Source organism: Pelodiscus sinensis, chromosome 3 (assembly GCF_052426305.1).
Source record: "Pelodiscus sinensis isolate ZL-2025 chromosome 3, ASM5242630v1, whole genome shotgun sequence".
Taxonomy (NCBI): domain Eukaryota; kingdom Metazoa; phylum Chordata; order Testudines; family Trionychidae; genus Pelodiscus; species Pelodiscus sinensis.
The window spans coordinates 142,764,998-142,779,499 of record NC_143054.1 but is presented as its reverse complement, the minus strand read 5'-3'; positions in this window follow the sequence as shown (position 1 = coordinate 142,779,499).

Genomic DNA, 14,502 nt, shown 5'->3' with positions numbered 1-14,502 from the left:
CAAACGCATGACTGGATTCCTTCAACCTCCACCCCCTGCCTTATGCCCCCACAAGGACCTGAGCAATGCCTGGTAAATCCTCTAGTAGAGGGGAGCCAACCTGTGGCTCACGAGCTGCATGTGGCTCTTTGATTACAAAAATGTGGCTCCTGCAAGTACCGCTCAGCTCAAGCACTGTGCGCAAGGCACCCCAGTGCCTACTTACAGCTGGGCCGCTCTGCTACATTCCAGCGCAAGCTCATGGCCAGGCCACTCAGTGCACGCACCCCAGCCAGCACATGCTCAAGGCCGGCTGCTCAGCACGCGTGCCCAGCACCTAGAGGGAGACACACGTGGTAGTAGCAGCGGTGGCAGCAGCTCCAGCTCCAGGACCCAGGCATAAGGTTGGGAGAGCGGGGGTTGGGTTGGAGCAGGGGGGGAGGTGCCTGGCTCTGGGGAAGGGAAGGGGAGGGGAATTGGGTTGGGGGGTGCGCATGGCATCCCAGTCAACATGTGCTCAAGGCCAACTACTCAGAGTATGGGCCCCAGCGCCTGGAGGGAGACGTGCATGGCAGTAGCAGCGGCAGCTCCTGGACCTGGGCATTAGGTTGGGGGGGAGAGGGATTGGGTTAGAGTGGGGTGGGGGGTGCCTGGCTCTGGGGAAGGGGAGGGAATGGGGATTGGGTTAGAGCGGGGAGGGGGAAGGAGTAGGAATCCCGGGACTGCATGGCAGCTCCAGCTTCTCAGGAAGCATGCAGCTGTCGTGGGGAGCAGAGGAAGAGCATGCTTCCAGAGACCCGGGATTCCCAGGTATTGGCTGAGCTGTCCCTGTCCCCTCCCCCTGGCCAGACTCCCCCCCCCCCCCACCAGCACCCTGTCCCCTGCCCCAGCACCCACCATCACCCTGCCCCCTGCCCCAGCACCCTGTTCCCTGCCCCCACCAGCACAGTTGGGGCTTGGTGGGAGCTGGAGGGGTTGTTTTTTTGCATCTCACTTGTGTGGCACTAACTAACTTTTCTGTGGGTCAGTGACCCTGACTCAAAACAGGTTCCCTGCCCCTCTCATAAATAAAGACAATGCTGAAACGTTGTGTTTGACATAATATTTTATTTAAAAATGAAGCCTGGCCAACAATCCCCCAGTTGGGGCCAATCCGTCATCTGGCCACAGTATTATAACACTCCTGCACCCCCCCAGACTCCAAACCTGAGCCTATCATACACTGGAACCCCTCTCATCCCAAAACTCCTGCACCCCCACATCCCGTCTTTTGCCACAACACTCCTGCACCATCCACACACTGCAAATCTGTGTCCTGAGCCCATCATACCGCCAGCCTCCCTGCCCTGAGCCCCTCATGCAACCGAGCCCAAACTCCTGCACCCTCACAGCCACAAGCTGTGCTCAGCACCCCCAACCCTCCACCTGACCCCAACACTCTCCAACCTGTAGACCCTTCCCTGAGCTAGCATCCCCTTCTCTGCTTTCTCCTGCAGCCAAATTCCCCCCCCCCCGAACTTGCACCTCTCACCCCTTCCCACACCCAGATCCCTCATTCCCACCCCCCTTTTTTTTTTCTCTCCACAACTTTCCCCCCAGAGTACCGGCACCTATAAAGATAGATATATAAAAAATAAATATATACTACATGGCTCTTCACACTCTATCCACCGCTTTTTTGGCTCTTCGTCTCTAACGGGTTGGCCACCCCTGCTCTAGTACAGGATACATTACATTTGATAGGGCTACAAGGACTTTGCCCAGGTTGCTTAGATTCATTGATTTTAAATGTTCTCCCCTTTTGAGATGTAAATGTTATCCTCTAAAGCTGTCATACCTGCTGGCTCAGCTGGTAATTCCTTGCATCACTGTGGCCCCAGCATTCAGAAATCCTATACAAGCTGCAGGGATCCTGGACTTCCACATAGTCCCGTGTTAGCAGCTGTGATGTTGTGATACTTTCCAGGGACAATTACAAGTGGCTGTGGTGTTGTGATACTTCCCATGGATAATTGCACAGGAAAGACTGAGGAACAGAGACAGGAAGTGACTTGTCCGAGTCTGCACTCTGAATCAGTTGCAGAGCCAAGGAGAGAATCCAGGAATCCTAGGCTATGTTTACATTCACGGCTTCTTGCGCAAGAAATATGCAAATGAGGCTAAGCGTGGAATATCGCTGAGCCTCATTTGCATACCTAATGAGCTGCCATTTTGCAGAAGAGGCTCTTGTGCCAGAAGGAGCTGTCTACACTGCCCCTTCTTGTGCAAGAAAAACCCTCTTGTGCAATGCCATTACGCCAATTATTTTCAGGAATAACGGCATTGCGCAAAAGGGGTTTTTTTGCACAAGAAGAGGCAGTGTAGTCAGCTCCTTCTGGTGCAAGAGCCTCTTCTGCAAAAATGGCGGCTCATTAGGTATGCAAATGAGGCTCAGCGATATTCCACGCTTAGCCTCATTTGCATATTTCTCGCGCAAGAAGCCACGAGTGTAGACATAGTCCTAATGTCCAGTCCCTATCCTAACCACTAACCATGCAGCCTCTCTTGAGGGCATCACAGAAGACAACAAGCAGTGACATCTTTGCCTTAATATCCATTAACACCTAGCAATTGCCTTTCTGTAGGATTTAGAGAAGGATGAGGGTGCTGTCCTGGAGTATCAGGTGGGTACCAGGTGTAGTAAAATGGCCCCAACTTTCTCTAGCATCAGATGGTTGGGCAGGGGGAGCTTTTAAGGAGACATGGAAGCTTGGATGAAGGCAGCCTCTTACTGAGGTATCTGTGTGATCATCTCTTTCCAAGCACACTGTGCCTGGTTCCCCAAGGATAGCACCTTGTGGAGTCACACCCTCAGAGAGCAGATGTAAAGTACTCTCAGAGCAGAACAGTAGTGCTTTACACTGACTTTTCAGTGCTGTAAAGACTCTACAAGGTGCCAGGCCAGGGAAGAATCAGGACCTCTGTGCACACATCTGCAGTTTTTATAGCAACAAGCTTTTTAAGTCATTCCATGGCAAGGCAGGTCATTGGTTCTATTTGCTGCTCTGAAGCTATTTGCATTGCAGTTGCCGTACCCAATGGTGGCTTTTGTCACACAGTTGTGGCTGATGCTGTCAGGCACATGGGGCATATTAGGACATTCTGACAGTTGGAAACTCTTTTCTCCTCTGATCCTTCTCTTTCCAATATGGTGCCACGGGCACTGTCTGCTTGCTCTGAAAAGGAGCATCTACGCTGCACCCGTAGCTCAAAATAAGCTACGCAACTTGAGCTGCACAAATTGCGTAACTTATTTCGAGTTAATTTCAAAATAAAGTGCTATTCCAAAATGTCCCTTACTCCTTGTGGAACGAGGTTTACAGGGACGTCGGATTAGCAAGCTGGTTATATTTCAAAATAGCAGGCTTGCTCAAAAAATGCGGAATAGTTATTTTGGGATACCAGAAGTATCCTGAAATAGCGCTGCAGTGTAGATATACCCAAATGGGTCATGTGAGAGCCCAAGATATCATCATTGTATTCATTTCCCTGGTTCCACTGCTCTCTCTGGCTCAAGTTACAGTTCAGTCTGGTCCCTCTTTGCAGTAGTCCAGGCCTCACATGGCCTTCTGGTACCTTCACACAGTTCCCCAGCTTCATCGGTGCGAGTCACAGGCACTGGCTGGTGCAGATTGCCTTTTGACCGTTAATAAGCAACTTCCCTCATAAATCACGTGGTTATAGCACCTCCCACACATGCCTAGTATCTGAGCCAAATACCTCCTCTTCACCTTCTGGCAGTGCCACTGGGCCCAGCATTCCCTGATGGGAATTAATGGGGGGAACAGACGGGACCATGCACCCCAGGGGACTTAGCTTCTGGATGGGAGCTGACTTGCGTTCAGTCTGGGAGTCACCTCTTCCTGACCGAGCCAGTTGGAGTCAGAATTGAACACCAATTGTTTCCCCTATAGGAGGCTGGGAGGAAGAAGGCTTCACTGAGACTTGCCTGGTAGGAGCCATATTGATCTGGAGTCACCTCCCAAGGCTGGGCCAGCAGGACCAAGGTGAGTATCCCTCACTGAACTAGCTCTCCTGAAGGAAAAAGCCGTCCAGGTAGGGAGAAGAGGGAAAGGGATAAAGACTCGGCCGTGTCTGGCCTCTTTCCATCTGCCCGCGTTACTGTTGCCACTGCACCATTGAACCTGCTGGTGTGGGCAGCGGGGAGGACATGCCAGGGAATTAACCCTGAGTGCAGACGGACATTACACGTGATCAGCAGCTGGTTACCTGAGTAACGCAGCCCTGCTCATTAGTTATTCATGAAGCACTGGACCCTGCCCCCTCTTTCACCCTGCCCCCTCTTCCCTAGGTAGAGCCACCTGCCCTTTGCATAGCTCCTCTCTCCTGCCCATCAGCTGAATATTTTAACAGGAGAAACATTTGCTCACCCACCCACTAGTCACTGAAGCCCAGATCCAGCTCTTCCCACATTCCCTGTGTCTATTAACCCTTTTCTAACCCCCAGGATTGAGCTGCTTGTACGTTAACCCAAGGAATCCACGCAAAAGGGTGGGGTGGATCCAGTTATACTCAGAGCAGAACCAGTGTCTGTGAAGTTTACTGGGCAGTAAGAAGGCAGATTTTGCAGGGGAGAAAGGTCAGCACTGTTATTAATTGTGCAAGTGCTCAGCTCAGCCTGAGTCTGTTTGGACTTCTGGAAGCAACTAAGGACTCTCTGCTCTCACTTACCCCAGTGTGATTCCTCGATGGTGTCCACCAAGGTTACTCCCAGTTTACACTGCTGGAATAAAGAGGAGAATCCAGACCCTAATTTACACTAGCAGTTCACAGGCTTAATAGATGTTTTACCACAGTCAATCCCATACAACTAACTAGACACCTGTCTAGTTTGTCACAGGGCTGAATTGATATCTATTCTTATTTTAGGGTTGGGAAGAGGTCACTGCATATGCCAGCACCTGAGCTCAGGAGAAACAAAGGGCTAGAATAGCTGGGGGTGTAGAGCGAGGGGCATGGACAGAGCTGTGTGTGGGGATCTTGTACATCTCCTGCCTAATATCAGTGCCTCACTTGTGTAAGAACCAAATTCACCCAGGGGGAGGAGCTAAAAGGAGCTGGGCTGGCCAGGCTTTGGGTGTTCCCTCCTCCTATGTGTGTAAGGAGGGAGTAGCAAGAAGCCAAGGAATCAAGGCCAAAGATGGGCCAATCCCTTCTAACTGGTACTTCTGGGAAGATGACTCCCAGTCCCAAAATCTGGTGGTGGGTGCAGAGCAAAGAGCTCTTTGCTACCTGAGTCTATGTCTACTCTACACTTCTTTTTGGGAAAAAGGTACGTAAAATGTACTCTGCAATTTGCGTACCTTTTTCTGATTGTTTTTTCAGAAGAGGCTTTTCTGGGCCTCTACACTGGACCAAATTTTGGAAAAACCTCCTCTTTTGGGAAAGCCCTTCTTCCTCGTGAAACGAGGTTTACAGGGCTTCCAAAAAAGCATGTCTGCTCTTCCACAAAAAATATCGGAAGAGCAGACGTGTTCCCTGGATACGGTGGAGTTTTTTCAGGATGCCTCTGGTATCCCAGAAAAAAACTCCATAGTGTAGACATAGCCTGAATGTATCTGGGGTATGTCTAGACTACATGCCTCTGTCAGCAGAGGCATGTAAATTAGAATACCCAACATAAAAATGGCTGCCGCGCTGTGCCGGCTCAGCTGATCGTCGGCACAGTGCGCGAGCCAAGACACGGATCAGTCGACAAGGGAAGCCTTTGTCAACCGCTCCCTTATGCCTCATGAAACAGAGACATGTAGTCTAGACATACCCTATGTGTGACTGGACCACGAATGCTTTTTTCCATCCTGTGATCATGGGCCACCAATCCCTGCCAAATTTCCCTTTTAGCTCTGGACAATTTCTGTATAACAGATAATAAATAAATAATAATAGTCAATAATAAATGCACCTTGCACTTACCTCTGTTCCACAGTCAAAAAGAAACTCTTCTTAAAAAGACATGGCCAGGTTTTTAAAAAAGCTGGTCTCCTATAACATGAACAACACTTGAGATCATCAAGATCCTGATCCCATTTTTAGGATCTGAATGGGTGGGCCACCAGCAAACACATATGGCTCCTCAGAGGTGCAGAGCTGTGTTTGCCTGGATCCTCTTACAGGACTAGGGCCTATGTCTGAAAAAGTCTTAAAAATTGCATTTCCTTTTCCCCTTTCATGATGTTTGTTCATCCTCCCTGTTTTTCTTCTCATGAACAGTGAAAACAGAATGGTCAGTTTCCCTTTGGTTTCTAGTTAGTTTCAGGTTCTCAGGCACTGTCCCACATGCCAGTGTTTGGTTGGCAGTTGTTTAAAAAGCTCTGAGCCCAATTCTCCTTTGGGGATAACCCCGTTGAAGTCAATAGAATCACACTGATGTGAGGGGAGAACCGAGACCAATATTTCCACTGGATTTTTTTTTTTAATTCATGAGTTACATGGCTTAGATAAGCTCCTTTGTCCTCTGTGGTACATTGCACACGTTTGGGATGACCTCTTTTGTCAAGATGGTGAGCTTTGCTAATAATGCACCATCTTCATTTTCCTCTCCTCAACTGCAGACACCCCCAGTCTCCTGCGAAGTATTCTGAGTAATATAAGCCAAGTGGTATTTCCTGTACTAAGTAGCAGATCATTAGAGCGACCACAAGATTCTACCAGGACTCTCAGCCAGATTTTCAAAAGAGCTCAGTCAGCACCCAATCTGATGAGCTCCTTTGGAAGTCTGGCCCTTGGAATGGGGGCTGAGCATCTTTAAGGAATCTGTCCTTTTGAACCTATATTCCTACCTTACTCCAGGGGCTTATCTCAACCTCTGTGGTGTGGAATTCAGACCAGAACTCTGGTATCTGGTGAGATGTGACACGGCCCAGCTAAAAATCCCATAAAAAAGCCTCTCCTATGGTACCTTGGGCCTCAGATCCCAGCCAGAACCTGGTAGAACAGAGGTCTGGGCTGGAGCTTGTGTGTAGGGAGATAGTTGAGACAGTTCTAATGGTATCAGAAGCCCTCTGTTCATCTCAAGTGAGGGGCTCCCTTCCTCTGACTAACTGAATTTTAGGGGCCTCTTCCACTGAGTCAGTGGAATCTCTTCGTCAGGGCTGGCTTGTGCCTCCAGTTGTGCAGATAAAGGTAGAGGAGGGGGAAGACCCCACACTCTAGAGAGCATAACAGTTCTGTGCTTGAGTGGGACTTAAGTGGTGTGTAGGCTTTATGCTGACCCTGAGGGAGTTCACCCTGAGAGCAGGCCAAGACAATAGGATGGGTAACTATGGAGGGGGATGAAGGCAAAGCAAGTCTTGTGCTCAGCAGCCAACATAATTTCTTCTCAACACCTTCCTGAAGTTGATTTGGAGTGGTCCTGTGATTTTGCTCAGTCCAAACAATTTGCACTCCCGATTCACCTCTGGGGAGCGGTGCATTTCTCCTGGGACCCCAGCCCTTGCCAACTTCCCAGTGTGTTTGTACTCCCCTACAGCATAGGAGGGCCACCCTTCTCCTCTGGCTGTAGTACAGATCTAAGAGCAGCCTAGCCAGGAAATAGCAGTTACCATCCCTGAGAGGAGAGTGCTGCATGAATCTATCACTCCTTTTCCTCTTCCTTACAATCTTCCCTGGGGCCAATCTAGTGCAAGTTAAAAGTGAAGGATGATCTGTTTATTGAAAGTCTCTATTTGTCTCCAGATCAACTACAGATTGAGTGTAAACTCCCTTTCCCATTACACTACTACACCTCGCCCTCTGCACCTACCACGAGAGCAGAGCTCTGCCCCTCTGGCTTCTCCAATCCCCAGCTCACCTACTGAGAGACAGTGGGCCACTTAGTATCTACTAGTGCTAGTCGCTGCTGTGACATGGGAATTGGACTGAGATCCAGCCAAGCCATCTCCTTCACTGTGCTTAGAGGCTCCATAGGCCATTTCCAGTCCCTGGAGTCAGCTAGTCCCCCATTCTACTGAACATATAGCCACAGCCAATGTGTAATTATAAGACCAGTTTATGGAATGCTAAGGGGTGTGGACTGAGGTAGGGTCCATGAATGCAAGGGTAGGATAGAACTTTATTAAAGTTCAAATCCACAAGGGAATGGCAGAGGTTTGTGATCCACAAGGTTAAGTAGCCACTTGATCTTCTCCTAGTGCTGGTGCTGAGCAGTCAGTTAAATTGTGAAATCTCCTCCCTGAGTTGGGAGGATAATCTAAGCTTCTTGCACATTTCTGGCATAATGGACCCAAACCATGAAGTTTCTACTCCCCAGCGACCAGCAACGCTGTGTATTCACATTACAGGCTAGATAGCAGCAGTGTGTAGTGATACTGACCCCTAGCGTCTAGACAGGAGAATTTTCCCTGGCTGTTTGTACTAGAAATACTAGCTCCGTCATTTGTAAAGGAAGCTGAAAGCATTTTTTTGGCCCAGAACTAGGATTTGGGGTTGGTTGGTTTAAATCTATAAAAAAAAATAGAAATATTTCCCTGTTTTTTTTAAATGTTGCTTGATCTGGATTGAAACATTCTGCTGAAATGCTGGAACACAAATATACCATAGTCTGGGGACTGGAAAATGCAACTAGCCAGGAAAAGAAAGGGAAATTAACCCCTGTAAATAGTTCAGTGAATGGCAAAAAGGCAATTAAACAGCTGGAGAGGGTGAGCAATGTTCATGGTTAAAGCTCTTCCCTCTGCATCCTCTAAAGAGATAAGAGAAACACATACAAAAAACTTCCTCTACTGTTGATCTTGACAGTGTCCCATGTGTGGGACTGTAATAGTTAGAACAGGGGATTAGGAGCCAGAATTCCTGGGTTCTATTCCTGATTCACTGGATGACTTTGTCTGTTTCCCCCTTTCACTCTTTTTAGAAATCTCTATTCAAGGCTCTCAGATGATTTTTACACCTGTTAATTGCGCAACCTATATAACCCCTTGGGAGATGAACAGGAAAGTGAAAGCATTACCCCACTGTTACAGCAGGGGAAACTGAGGCATGGAAAGAGGAAGGAATGTACCCAAGATCATGAGTCAGTGGAAAAATCAGTAAAGGAAGCCAGTTCTCCTGACTCCCAGGCCCCTTCTATAACAAACTACACTCCTTCTGTGACAATGAGGGACCAGACACCAGAAGGGGAGAACAAATAGCTTAAACTCCCCAAAATACGGAGTTAAACCAACTGTCAGCATACCATGTTATTTTGCTGTATATGAGTTTCTCAGGTAATATCTTTTATAGAAATGTGTGATGCGCTGCTCATAGCAGTCATTAGGAGCTATGCACACGGGTTATGCTTATGAATGCATGTCTGTGTGTGCATATACTGTATATACAGTTTATGTAGAGCAGGGGTCTCCAACCTTTTTAAGCACAAGATCACTTTTTGAATTTAAGTCAATCCAGGATCTACCTCAACTCCAAAAATCCCTGCCCTGCCTCTTTCCCTGGGGCACTGCACCTACACTACCCCTTCTCTGAGGCTCCGCCCTGCTCACTCTGTGGAGATGGGGAACATGAAAAGGGGGAGGATGACATCCTGACATCAGCACCCCATTCTTCCACTTCTTCCACCCTGCACAGCAAGCACGAAGTTCCTGGGGGCAGTTCCAAGACAGAGGGCAGGAGCAGCGGGGCGAGACACAGCTGAAAATAGCTTCCCAGCCAAACCAGTCAGGATCACCTGTCAGAGGCTCCAGGATCTACCAGTAGATCCTGATCTACTGTGGTGACCACTGAGTAGAGACCATGGGACTTTAGCATCGCCTCAAGAGGGCAGGGAAGCAAGCAAGCAAGCAGGGGCTACCTCCCCAACCAGATGAGACTGGCTTGAAGCACCAAGTCACTGGCCAATCCAGAAAAAAAAATTAACGAGGCACCATCAAAGGCACAGCATGAAGCTGGGGAATACAAGGTTTTCAAAAACTAAGACAGGGAGGGAATTTCCCCCACATTTAATATCTATTGCGACGGATAGAAAAAACTGCATATCTTTTTTAAAATGGAAAGGGTTTGAACTGAAGATCACCAACAACTTGGGGGACACTTGAGGAAGGAGGCTATCCATGAACACTAGATCCCTCCTATAGAGACTGGACATACTGGGGATCGCTTTTAAGGTAATGGGTAACTTTCATTAGAAAAGGGCCTTTTATCTAACACAGAAGTGTAAAGCCTTAGGCCAAGTCTTCATAATTATTTTCTGCATAACTGGCATGTCTCCTTCACTAGTCTACCTTTCAGTCTGTGGTTTTTCTGTGGCAGATGTATTTTTACCCCAGGCAGGTCTCTGGTGTACAGACTGTGTGGAGTAAAGGCACCAGAGACAGCTGATAAGGGGACCTGTGGGAAGTGATGCACAGTCCAAGAGTCTGGTAATTAAGAACTCAGGAAGGATGTGAGAAGCCCCAGGACTGGGTGAACTGTTGGTGTCATGCCGCAAAGAGTAACTAAGTGGGTAACCTTGGTCCTTATTGGCTCTCTCCTGGGGTCAGGGATCTGCACAGCAGAAAGGCCCTCAGAGTTGGAGGGCAGGCAATGACAGAACCCCTAGCTGGTCAAGGTTCTTAAAAGATCACACCCTCCCAAAGCCTGAGAATCCCAGCAAATCCCAGCAGGCAGAACAGACAGCACCAGGAGGGGGCTCACTGTTCAGTCGATCAGCTGGAAGAATCCTGTCATGGCTGCAAAGCAAATTGATGCTGAGACCCTTGGAGAGACTGAGTTGCCAACATTCTGGTCTGCTCTCAGTCCCCAGCCTACAACTCCCAGCCAGATCCTCTCCCTCCTTCTTCCCTTCTAGCCCACGGCTAGGGTCGTAATTGCTGCTGCCTCGCAAGGTGAGCAGGATGGTGCAAAGGGAGCAGCATTCCACACTCTGAGCCTTTACTGCCTGGTCCTAGGGCTGAGCCCTATTCTTGGGAAATCCCATTGTTGTACAAGCCAAGCTGGGAGATTCCCTTATGGCTGAGAGGGAACCAAACCAGCACTCGTCTTCCTTGTTTGGCCCACTGAGCCCAGAGAGGTCTGGCAGCCCCCGAGCTGAAAGCAAAGAAGTAGCTGAGTTTAAAGAGCATCCGCTTGAAGAGCTAAAGGGTTCTGGCTCAGTCCTAGAGCATAAGCTCTCTGGGGCAGTCTGTGTTTGTACAGGGCCCAGCCAAGTAGGTCCCCAATCCTGACAGGGGTCACTACAACAAACATTAATAACTTGATGTGAGGTTGGGGGGCTTGTCACAGGATTTGCTTTGCTGTGGAGCTGCCTTGTGACCCATCCAGGAATTAGCTCAGGACCAGCCTGATGCCTACTCAACTCGTTTGGTTTCTCACCTGGGGATGGTCTCTCTCTGGGGTCAAGTTAATCCCTATTAATGGCTTTGCCCTCTGGCTACATGACTATAGTTTTCCCCAGTGGCAGGTAGGGGAATGTGGGTTCGTCTTCTACTCCAGCATCCTCCAGGCCACAGACCCTGTGCCCAGGGTTCACACGCTTCCCTGGGCAAATCCCTACCTTTCCATCCTCTCTTTAGGTTAACAGTGGAGCTTCCTCTGCTCCCTATAGCTAGCTTGTCACTCTCAGGTTTTTGCCAGTGTGTGTATCCCAAGGCAGGATCTCAGGGCTGACTCTCCCTTTGCCAGTTGTCAAGTCCTCCGTCCCTAAGGAATGACTGCAGAGTTCCCACCTGCAGCTTTCTTTTACCAAAAGCTTTGTGTCTTTATGACTGCCATAGCACCTCTCCCAGTTGGCTTCAACAATCCAATCACATGGTTAATTGGCCCCGTTCACTGAACCAGGCACGTCTGGGACTGACATCCTACCAGGGAGCTGTTTAGTCATACGGGGTGAAGCTAGCACCAGTGGCAGGTGCTGATCAGCAGAGGCAGTGTGTGGGCTGTGTTCAACGCTGACCTGCAGAGTGGGAGGGGATTTCCATCTTTAAGGCCTGTTCAGTTCTTGGCTTTGCTGCCAGTCCCTCAGCTGTGGCGGTGTGCTCTAGGATGTGGATACCTTGTCTGAAATGGACTGAGGCACATCCCGCCACCCCAGCCACATTTGATACCTCATGTCACTGTCTGCCTGGGCTAACACAAACAAGTGACCTGAGAATGAAAGGTCCTTGAGACAGGTGGTCACAGTTGTGTGGCTGGTCCTGGCCAGACTGTGTGGGTTTGATAGCCCACCAGTCTCACTTTGTTCTGCAGAACAAGGGTGAGACAAGGGAGTTAAATTTGGCACAACAGTCAACCAGAAACAGAGATGCTGCAGAAGATCAACCACACTGATAGCCAAAGGCAAATGCTGACAAGCTCAGTGGATTGGTCGTAGGAAGGCTCTGAGGTTTCTGGTTCCAGCTGAGCTCAGGCTAGCAGTGGAGGAATGTTATCCTCCAGTAGCTGTTGGACGGCCCATGTGTGCAATGAGTTTGTGGATGGAAAAGTGTCTACCTAGCAAAACCCATTGTTAACTTTGTCTCTAGGTGGACTAAAAGCCAAGGAGCAGATAGGAGATAGAGATCTAATTCTCCACACATGTCAGAATGGGTCCTGCCAGGTCAAGAATGGAACATCTTGCTGGGTGGAGTGGGTTCCTGTAGTGTGTGTATGCTTAGTGGGGAGTTCATATATCTGGGCTCTGTCTTTAAAGGGATCAATAGAAGCCATCAGCCCTCAGGGGCTGACTGTCCAGCCTCTCTCATCACTACTAAAGTCGAGCCATAAATCAATCCAGAACTGGACTGGTTGAGGTGCTTTTTAAGACAAGACTGTGAGCTATGGGTTTGCTTCCCATCATGAATCATATGCACACATCTGGGGCCTTAGCACTCAGCACTCAGGAGAGTAGATTCCAGCAACACAATGTCATCCACCACAGTGGGGCTAGCACTTGGTACAGGGGAATTGCACAAAGCAAGGACACTTGAGGAGGTGAGTGACCAGAGCCAATAGGGAACGCCTATTAGCGTATAAATTCAGGGGCAGGAGGGAAAAGGAGGTCACCCTTGTGCATTTATTGGACTTATTGACTCATGGATCGGATTTCCCAAGAGCTTCTTAGGAAGCTCCCCTTGTGCTCAGTGATTGGAAGCCATGCTCTGGAAGGCACCAGTAATGAGAATCCCCTGAAAGGCCTGGGCATGTGCTGTTGGCTGTGGCAGAGGAAGGTAGGAATTCCCAGTTACTGCATCAGACAGTGGGAGACAGCACACTCTTAAGATCCCAGAATTTCCTGTTCTTCTGCCATCTGGCCATTCCTCGAACCAGTTGGCTCATCCACTGCTATGCTGCAGGATTTGCTGGACATGATGGTGAGAGGAGCTTGGCACAGGCTGCTCCTCGTTGAGGATTGACAATCCAGGCTGTAGTCAAGAGCTCAGCAAGGCTGTGTCCCAGAGCTGGGACATCAAGATTGTCTCCCCATGCACCCAAGGTGAGAGGAATGTCAGCTGCAGACACATCCAAGCAGAACCAGGATGTAAAAGGACAGAACAGTCTAAAGGGCAGAGACAGTGATCCAGAGAGTGAAATTGATCACAAGCTAGAGGAAAACTTTGACCTTAAATTACTGACAGTTCCAGTGACTTCCTGCACTTGCCCTCCGCCCTCCCCTTCTCCCTCCACCCCCTCTTTGCGTGCTCTTTCTACATTTGTTTATACATTGTGGGTTCTGGAAGTAAATGCCTGACTGGCTGGTATGAATTACTGTAACACAGGCTCTCATCGACCTAATGCAACAGCTGCAGGATGGTAGAGGGAAGTTGCTAGAGTTTTGTAAGCAATCTAATCTAGGGTTTCCCTAGCACCCCTCACTATGGTATCTAGGAACCAGATCTTCAAAAGTATTTAGGCTCCTAATTTACATTGGCTTCCCTTGATTGACTGATGGAAATTAGAAGCCTAAATATCTTTCAGGCTCTGAGCCCAAGTGCTTCCCAGGAAAATTAGACTGGCATAGAGATCTTCCAAGTGGGTTTCAGGTGTCATTAGCTTTTCCCTCTTCCATGTTAGGTCCCATGCTTTCCTTTTGGCATTAACTGCCAATGGGCATCAGAAGGGTGTAAACCCTCAGAAAGGAAAGTGATGCATCCAAGACAGAGGAACTAGGATTTATGGAGGCTTCTGAGAAAAACAAAACAGGCTGAATTTCTAGGGAACTGTTTTAGTGATAAGACCAACTCTCTTCCAAGGAAAGGGGTGGAAACCTCATTGTTTGGAACCTTGAATATGTAACCAGACAAACTCTGGGCAAATCCATGATAGGGAACAATCCTGCAATGCAGGGGTGGGGAAACTAAGGCCCAGGGGCCAGATGTGGCCTCCAGCTTGCCTGGATCCAACCCCTGAGGCTCTGGGCTCCCCACCCCCGAAGTATTGGGGCGCTCACACTGATACTCCAGCCCCTCCTGCCACCCTTGTGGGGCTGGAGCACACAAAATCTACTAGCCTGGGCCCCCCTAGTCTCTGGTGTGCAAAGGGCATGTGGGGAGTGTC